The sequence below is a fragment of the Palaemon carinicauda genome, chromosome 37 (genome assembly GCF_036898095.1).
Source record: "Palaemon carinicauda isolate YSFRI2023 chromosome 37, ASM3689809v2, whole genome shotgun sequence".
NCBI lineage: Eukaryota > Metazoa > Arthropoda > Malacostraca > Decapoda > Palaemonidae > Palaemon > Palaemon carinicauda.
Genome location: NC_090761.1, coordinates 67,469,113 through 67,479,854, shown reverse-complemented (window position 1 = coordinate 67,479,854; position 10,742 = coordinate 67,469,113).

The window sequence follows — 10,742 nt, the reverse complement described above, 5'->3', positions numbered from 1 at the left end:
TTGACTCAGAATCTCAGCCAATTGCTTCTATTGTTCCTTTTACATTACTCACCCGCTTATAGTAAGAAATTCTATTTCCACCATACTACATTCTTAGGGTTGAGTGTACTAGGGTTCAAGTCTCCCTTAAACTCCTTAGTTTTATTGGTCGCTGCAATCTCACCTTGACAGCTACAGCCTCCACATCTGAACACAGCCAAAACTACCTCGCCTGGACAGCCACAGCCTCCTAACCTAAACACAACTAAACTATCTCACCTGGACAGCCACAGCTTCCACATCTGGACACAGCCAAAACTACCTCGCCTGGACAGCCACAGCCTCCTAACCTAAACACAACTAAACTATCTCACCTGGACAGCCACAGCCTCCTAACCTAAACACAACTAAACTATCTCACCTGGACAGCCACAGCTTCCACATCTGAACACAGCCAAAACTACCTCGCCTGGACAGCCACAGCCTCCTAACCTAAACACAACTAAACTATCTCACCTGGACAGCCACAGCTTCCACATCTGGACACAGCCAAAACTACCTCGCCTGGACAGCCACAGCCTCCTAACCTAAACACAACTAAACTACCTCACCTGAACAGCCACAGCCTCCACATCTGAACACAGTCAAAACTACCTCACCTGGACAGCCACAGCCTCCTAACCTGAACACAGCTAAACTATCTCACCCGGACACAGTCACAGCTTCCATACCTAAACACAGCCAAAATTACTTCCCCTAGACAGCCACAGCCTCCAAACCTGAACATGGCTTAACTATCTCACCTCAACACAGCCAAAACTACTTCCCCTAGACAGCCACAGCCTCCTAACCTGAACTCAGCTAAACTATATCACCTGAACACAGTCAACACTACTTTTCCTGTCCACACCCACAGCCTCCTAACCTTAACACAGTCAAATCCACATAGGGTTGTAGTTGCCGATTTGGTAACGTCCCAGACTGGTGATTGCCAGACTGGGGTTCGAGGCCCACCCAAACTCGTTAGTTCCTTTGGTTGCTGCAACGTAAATACCCTGTGAGCTAAGGATTGAGGTTTTGGGGGAGGCTATAGGTTTATCCACTGAGTCATCAGCAGCTATTGCCTAGCCCTCCCTGGTCCTAGCTTGTGTGGAGAGGGGCTTGGGCGCTGATCATATGTATATATGGTCAGTCTCTAGCGTATTGCATTGCTTGCTAGGGCAGTGTCACTGTCCCTGGCCTCTGCCATTCATGAGTGGCCTTACCCCCAAACTACCACTTATTTATCCTGCTTGCTAGGGCAGTGTCACTGTCCCTTGCCTCTGTCATTCATGAGCTGCCTTTAAACCTTTAAACCTTACCCCCAAGCTATCACTTATTTATCCTGCTTGCTAGGGCAGTGTCACTGTCCCTTGCCTCTGTCATTCATGAGCTGCCTTTAAACCTTTAAACCTTACCCCCAAGCTATCACTTATTTATCCTGCTTGCTAGGGCAGTGTCACTGTCCCTTGCCTCTGTCATTCATGAGCGGCCTTTAAACCTTACCCCCAAGCTATCACTTATTTATCCTGCTTGCTAGGGCAGTGTCACTGTCCCTTGCATCTGCCATTCATGAGTGGCCTTTAAGCCTTTAAACCTTACCCCCAAGCTACCACTTATTTATCCTGCTTGCTAGGGCAGTGTCACTGTCCCTTGCATCTGCCATTCATGAGTGGCCTTTAAGCCTTTAAACCTTACCCCAAGCTACCACTTATTTATCCTGCTTGTTAGGGCAGTGTCACTCTCAATTGCCTCTGCCATTCATGAGTGGCCTTTAAGCCTTTAAACATTACCCCCAAGCTACCACTTATTTACCCTGCTTGCTAGGGCAGTGTCACTGTCCCTTGTATCTGCCATTCATGAGTGGCCTTTAAGCCTTTAAACCTCACCCCCAAGCTACCACTTATTTATCCTGCTTGCTAGGGCAGTGTCACTGTCCCTTGTATCTGCCATTCATGAGTGGCCTTTAAGCCTTTAAACCTCACCCCCAAGCTACCACTTATTTATCCTGCTTGCTAGGGCAGTGTCACTGTCCCTTGTATCTGCCATTCATGAGTGGCCTTTAAGCCTTTAAACCTCACCCCCAAGCTACCACTTATTTATCCTGCTTGCTAGGGCAGTGTCACTGTCCCTTGTATCTGCCATTCATGAGTGGCCTTTAAGCCTTTAAACCTTACCCCAAGCTACCACCAATCTCCAAAGATAATCTCTCTAGGAATGTAACAAATATTCCTCATAAGCATGACGAGGAGAAAACCATATCCGAATTAGTTTTCTCATTAAGGAAGAATTTATTGCCAGAATAGATGAGCAATCATGGCATGGAAGACTTCTTTGGGAAAATATGCACTGATTTGAGGTTTTGGGAAAAGAAAACATGATAGTCATGTCTCTAATACTTTTTTCTAATTATAATTCTATTTAAATTATTAGAATTATCATCATTGAAATTACTATCAGAATTATTTAAATTATTAGAATTATCATCATTGAAATTACTATCAGAATTATTTAAATTATTATCATTGAAATTATTATCCTTGAAATTATTATCAGAATTGGTTACATTATTATCATTGAAATTATTATCATTGAAATTATTATCATTAGAATTATTAGCATTAGAATCATTTAAATTTTTATTTTGATTATTAAAACTATCATCATAATTTAGATTATCATTAGAAATCGTTAAATTGTTATTAATATTGAAATTATTATCATTAGAGTTGTTATTATTATAATTATTAAAATTATTATTGAAATTATTAAGATTATTTTCATAATTAGAATTATTATTAGAATTAGTTGAATTATTATTATCGTTGAAATTATTATCATTAGTATTATTACTATTATAATTATTAAAATTATTATTAAAATTATTAAAATAATTATTAAAATTATTGAAATAATTATAATTGAAATTATTATTAGAATTAGTTAAATTATCATCATTGAGATTATTATCATTAGAATTATTATTAATAACATAATTAAAAATATTATTAAAATTATCAAAATTACTAAACTTATTTTTTTTTCTGAAAAATAAATACACACCACATACAAGATATGATAAAATAGATATGAATGAATGAATATGTAAATATATAAATAAACAAGGAAATAAGTGAATTGATGAATTAATTAGATGAATAATTTAAAGATTGTATACAGTAGAAGTTCTGTATACTAATTACTATATATAATTGTTCAGTGGGCACTTTCCTCTTGGTAAGGGTAGAAGAGACTCCTTAGCTATGGTAAGCAACTCTTCTAGGAGGACACTCCAAAATCAAACCATTGTTCTCTAGTCTTGGGTAGTGCCATAGCCTCCGTACCATGGTTTTTCACTGTCTTTGGGTAGAGTTCTCTTGCTTTGAGGGTACACTCGGGCACACTATTCTGTCTAGTTTCTCTTCCTCTTTTTTTTAAGTTTTTATAGTTTATATATGAACTATTTATTTCAATGTTGTAACTCTTCTTCAAATATTTTATTTTTCCTTTTTTCTTTTCGTCACTTAGCTATTTTTCCCTGTTGGAGACCCTGGGCTTATAGCTTCCTGCTTTTCGAACTAGGGTTGTAGCTTCGCAAGTAATAATAATAATAATAATAATAATAATAATAATAATAATAATAATAATAATAATAAAAGGTTTCGTCGATTGACGAATGCTGTATTTCAGTACTCAGTCCTTTTAACTCCGAAATCGATGTGCAGTACACACTTATACACACACAACAACAACAACAACAACAACATCAGCAACAAATACACCCCTTTCCTGGCCCACTGCAGGACAAAGGCCTCAGACATATCTTTATTCATGCCTGGGATTTGGACAGTTCGGATAGGTGATAGTGGGAGATTTTCGTCTGATCGCTCACAGCAAACCAATCTAGTATGGGTGGCCGTGACTAGTATCGTGGCGACAAACAAACTTTCACCGCGTTAAGGTATTATTATTATTACTAGCTTAGCTATAAACCTAATTGGAAAAGCAGGATGCTGTAAGCCCAAGGACTTCAACAGGGAAAATTAGCCCAGTGAAGAAAGGAAATAAATAAATGATATTTGAAGTAATGAACAATTGAAATAAAATCTCTTAAAGATAGTGACAACATTAAAACAGATATTTCATATATAAACTATAAAGACTTATGTCAACCTGTTCAACATAAAAAACCTTTGTTGCACGTTTAAACTTTTGAAGGATATATATATATATATATATATATATATATATATATATATATATATATATATATATATATATATATATATATATATATTGATATTAGTGCCTGTTTATGTATGACTATGTGGGGCAAAAATATAGCCAAAATAGGCCTATAGTTGAGAAAGCTACAATGCTACGCAAGATCTTATCTAATCTGACAAGACCTTGTTTGCATGTTTTAAAAAATATTTATTATGACTAAAAACAAAAAATGATTAGTATCCTTTTCGTTACTAATCAGTCGAAATGAATTAAGGATCTAAAGACTCCTAAGTATTTCCTACCAACAAAGTCTCTTTAAGTTTGCCCCGAGTCATCATGACAATTTAGTTTTCTTTGACGGGAGTTCTTGTTCTGATGCGGTTAAATTTCGAACAGCATTGCATCAAGTTTCTCATTTTATATATCTTGGAATTTCCTTCCTTCCCCAGCAACATTCAATTAATAATTTTTCCTTAAACGAAACTTAAAGTATGATGCTATTGATGATTATAGCGAGAAGTGGCTTGCTTTACAAAACACGTTTGCACTGATGAACGTTGCCAGAAAATGTGAGATTACAAGAATTGAGGTGTTTCACAAACATTCAAGTCTACTGCTATTGTCTTTCCTTCGCTGCTGATGAGAGAGAAGAGGATTTTAGCTTATCTGTAAACAGTTTCGAGAAACCGAGTTTAAAGGTCACTCATGAATGGCAGAGGAAAGGAACAGAGATAATCCTAGGGCCTCGCAGGACAATGCTCTAGACTGCAGACTGACCATGTAGTCTACTGTAGTGACAATTCTCTAGTAGGACAACGCCCTAGACTAGAGACTGACCATGCACTATGGTCCTATATATATGATACTCAAACTCCATCTCCACCCACGCTAGGACCAGGAAGGGCTCGGCAATGGCCTAACTCAGACTCCCGCAAACCCCCACATTCTTATATCACAAGGATGGTAAGGTTGCAGACACTACAAGGAACTGTTGGGCTTCGGAGAGCAAATAACAGGATTTTTTTCTCTCCAAACTATTTCAAAATGGAGAAGTATAACATCAATGTAATTAATAGAATAATTGCCAAAAATCCATGCATAATATTGCTAGTTTGGCAAAGATATGAAAATGGAATCTATATCTGCACATTATGAAAAAGAAACACTGAGATAATAATGAATAAAACATTTATATGTATACATTAATTTAATGTTCATATTTGTATAAGCTAAGACTAAACTGTTTGTGTAAGAATTTTCCAGTTTTCGTAATAATAAAATTAAAAAAATAAAATCCCAGGAGCTGTAGCTTTCCATTGCAACGAGATTATTATTATTATTATTATTATTATTATTATTATTATTATTATTATTATTATTATTATTATTATTATTATTATTATTATTATTATTATTATTATTATTACTTACTTACTTACTTACTTACTGAACTACAACCTTAGTTGGAAAAACAGGATGCTATAAGCCAAAGGGCTCCAACAGGGAAAATAGCCCAGTGAGGAAATGAAATAAGGAAATAAATAAATTACACGGGAATTAATTAACAATAAAATAAAATATTTCAAGAACAGTAGCAACGTTAAAATAAACCTTTCATATATAAACTATAAAAACTAAAAAAAAGAGAGAGAGAAAAAAAGAGGAACAGAAATAAGATTTTATAGTGTGGTGTGAGTGTACCCTCAAACAAGAGAACTCTACCCCAAGACAGTGGAATAATTCAATATTAATGATCTGGCAATTTGAAAAAAAGAAAAAAACTAGTTTTCCGCTTTCCTTAATCTTACGTCTTCTTTACCCCCGAAATATTCTTCGAACATAGACCAGTCGCATTTATTTACGTGGTGTAATCACCAAAGACAACCTTTGGCCGAAGAGTTCCTACAATCGGTATCATAATGGAATTTTTCCATCCATATTTGAGAGTTGCTTCGTCGGGTTCTGGTTCTGGTTCAGATCTTTCGTTTATTAGCATAATTGCTTTTCTGCATAGATATTCGTTTGAGGCTTGAGGTGAGGGTGGCAGGTTCATCCTTGCCAAGATCCTTGGAAATGATGTGTCCTATCATGCAAGTGGCATTTTTAGATTTATTTCAGAAGCAGGTCTTCTGAAAAATATTTAACTTTTGTGACATTCAACTTTTATGATTTTAATTGAATACTCTTTTATTTTTTATTTTATTTTTTATTTTTGTATACATAAATTAAATGTTACCGGCGTCAATGACCTTAGATGTCAGGATACCTGAAAACTTTAAATCAATCAATCAATCAATCCTGCATTGATTATATGTAAATATTCCTCGTTAGTTGCTAATAGTTTCGCCATGTAATCTCATTTATTACAAGGCACATAACCGGATCTCTTAAAATCTATAATGACTTTCCTTCTTCGTATATTTGTTTTTATTATTTAGTTATGAGGAAAAAATGTTCTTTTCATTTGTGGATACGTACAGTGCATTTTTGAGTTTTTATAGTCCTATGATTAACGATGTTATTTTACCATTTTTTATTTGTGGTTACGTACAATGCATTTTTAAGTTTTTATAGTCCTAAGATGAACGATGTTATTTTGCCATTTTTTATTTGTGGTTACGTAAAGTGCATTTTTAAGTTTTTATAGTCCTATGATGAACGATGTTATTTTACCATTTTTTATTTGTGGTTACGTACAATGCATGTTTAAGTTTTTATAGTCCTATGATGAACGATGTTATTTTGCCATTTTTTAGCTCAAATATAAAAAAAAAAAATTGGAAAAGATAGTGTAGTTATGAATGGAGGAATATGGCATAGCGATGAGACCGGAAGGACTATTCATAGCACTGGTACAACAGGAGGAAAAAATTGCACAATGAAGTAAAAGTTATAAGATGCTGGGTAGCAAAATTGAAGAAAGGTAGAGGGAAAATAAGTAAAATAAAGAGCTATAAAGTGGGTGCAGTTAAGGGTCCAAAGAATGCTACAAAGACTTTTTAGTAATGCTTAAAAATCCATAAAGAGAAAAACGTTTCGAGATTTTGAGGAAATAAAAAGGTCTGCGTTGTAAACGTTGGGTCCACACCAGGCCCTTTGATTCTAGTTCACAATCTGCTATCATTTATTCATCTAGAAACGTTTCTGACTCGCATTCCGTTGGTTGGGAGTTGGAGCATCATCCAAGCCGATATTTCCCAGTAGTGCATGATAATCAAATCCGTCTCCCCACAGTAGTCATTGCCTGACCCTCCCTGGTCCTAGCTTGGTTGGATGGTCTCTAGGACATTGTCCTGGCTCTTGCTTCTGTCGCTAACGAGTAACCTTTAAACTTTTATGAAACAGGAGGAAAAAAATCGTTTTCCAAAACATAGGCAATTCAATAATAATAATAATAATAATAATAATAATAATAATAATAATAATAATAATAATAATAATAATAATAATAATGAAGCAGAAAGAACATAATATGAAAAGCACACACTAATGTGATTAGACATATTAAGTTTAATCTTTATAGTAATATATATATATATGTATATATATATATATATATATATATATATATATATATATATATATATATATATATATATATATATATATATGTGTGTGTGTGTGTGTGTGTGTGTGTGTGTGTATGATTTGTGCTTGCAAAAGGCCTGTCACAAATTTCACCACCTTATAGATAAAGAGTACTTACGTACTCCTGGTTACATCACCAGTCATTTGGTACATTCTGGTGTAACTGTCTACTTATTAATCAGTAATGATGATTATGATAATGAACGTAACGTCCTTAATTCAATTAAATAAATATTAAAACAACATTTAAGAATCTTGTGATATTCTCTTACTGGTTAGGTCTACATATTACTCTCCAGTGAATGGGTAATAATTGTCATTTATCAAGTTTATCAATCAATAAATGCAGGATGCATTTGCCAGCATGATAAGAATGGTTTGAAGTAAATAGTTTATAATCCTTTTTAGATTTATATGGAGGGCAAATATACTAAAGAATGACCTTCAAATTATTTTTCAACTAGGAGGTCTAGGCTGACCAGTAAACCTGATAAACTGTTGGGACCATATGTATTCCGATTAATTCTCATAGAGTTCAAGCTATCTGTAAGGGAAATGTATGCTAAACATCATGTAAACTCTGAGCTCAGTTAATGGTGAAAGAACACCGGATATTACAAGATGGGTTATTGTACTTGAAAACAATTACATAAGTCATCATAAGCATCCACCAAAGTAAAGGTTGTTTCATAAATTCTAGGAAATAGCTCAGATACAAAGCATTTTCATTGGTTTGAACTGTAATGCGCAGAAGAATAAAATCCTTTGAAATTCTTGATTCAAGTCAAGCGTTGATGACGGTGGGACTAGCTCATCCAAAGCCTATCCGATTAAAATGGTTTAATGCTAGCCAAACTGTCATAGTTTGTTACTAAACCACTAATGATTATGTGTACAATGATATATGGGGGTGGCTATTGTGGGAAACAGTACAAGTTATTCAAACATTCACCCATACAGACATAAGCAAGTTTTGAAACTACCTGTGCATACAGCACCCACTGTAAGGTCAGAAACCATCTACCGTGATTAAAATCATATAGATTTACTCAATATCAAATAAAAAATGGCAAAATATTTACAATTAATATTGTATGAATGGGCTGATTACAGTAAGTCTGTAATTTGCTACTGTTTTCAGCGATAAACAGGTTCGATTATAAGGTTCGCTCGCCTTACACATTCAGGAAGAAGATGAAGAATTGTTTACATAAATTCACTTTTCAGTCACTAGCCGTTCGCCGTGATTCAAAGGTGTCTTGTAACTTGGTGCTGTGTTATTTGATTTCCATATTTAGTTTTCGAATATGGAAAGTGAGTATCAGAAGAAATGATCTTCCCAATGTCGTGGAGATTGAAGAAAACTCCAAAAATACTTAGAAATATCGTAAAATAACGGAGTTTTAAACAGTGTCCATTGGGAGGGAACTTGAATGGTAGCCTACATCGTGTTTCCCGCTCTTTTTATTTCATGGGAAAATGCCGTAAAAGGTTTAAATTTTAATTTTCCTTGTTTTAAAGTTTGTTATTATCATTTTATTATAAGTTGGTGATGAATTCCCAGACGATATTTAATTTTTTTTTTTTGTTCCTCAATCCGTCAGTTTTCAAAATCGAATGGAAACCTTTATTTGTAATCGACGTAATTTTTCAAATTAATTGATATAAAGATCAACTAGGTTTCATAATGTTTACCTAAAGGTATATATGAAATTCATTTAAAGTTGAAGGCAAAGATTAGTTTTTATTAAATGATTTATATGTATTTTAAACTTTTGTTTAGTTTCAACCGCCCCATAACCAACATAATTCAGTTTAATTTGTAAATGTCTACTGTTCAGTTTTTGACCCAGTCTAGCTTACGTTATAAATGTGTGAATATTTAAGTGCCATTCATAAAATGCGACACATATTTCCAAAAAATGACTAAATAGATACGGAATTTCAAGTTTTTGTTAAATAATCAAATTTGGCCCCGGACAACTCCACTATACACTAGGCCTAACCTAATGAAGGGCTATCAAATTTAGGATACAAATCTGGAGTAAATTATGTAACAAAATGGGATTCAAATGCTCAACTACAGTCAAACCCTTCTGCATACTGGGGCTATAATTTGCAATAAGCTAATTCAATGCAATTTGCATTTTAAAATGTAGACGGTTATAAGAGTCTGCCCGGTCTAGTCGTTCATTTAGACAACGATAAAAACTTTCATAGTGGGATTTTAAGTCTCCGCTGTATACATATCACTTTATTGTAATATGGTTTAAACCATCCATGTAGGTGCTTATTGCAAATATCATAATAATATAATGCACCATTTGAAAATGATTTAGTGTTTTTCGCCTTTGCTCTTAAAAGTTCACGCTGTTTACTTCCATATAGATTACGAGGACAATGGCAAAAATAGCAACGAATCTTGAAATTTGACGCAAAAGTTGACTCCGCTTCAAGATATAGATATTCTTGACTTACTCATGGATAATTAGAAATATATAAAGCTGGGAAATTTATAATGGAAAAAAATAGTGAACATAGAACATTGTCATTAAAACTGTAGGATATTAATTATTAAAACCAAAAGCTGCTCGTGTTAAGTCAAACCCTTCTTTCATTTGTGGTAACTGAATTGGATTGTTGATATAAATTGCAAATATCTGTGAAAGTTTGGCGCAGCGATTACTGGATTTAATTTGATTTTCATTGCAAAGATTAATTATTATAGACCGACGTCCCAGTTATTATTATTATTATTACTATCCAAGCTACAACCCTAGTTGGAAAAGCAAGATGCTATAAGCCCAGGGGCTCCAACAGGGAAAAATAACCCAGTGAGGAAAGGAAATAAGGAAATAAATAAATGAAGAGAACAAATTAACAATAAATCATTCTAAAATAAGAAACAA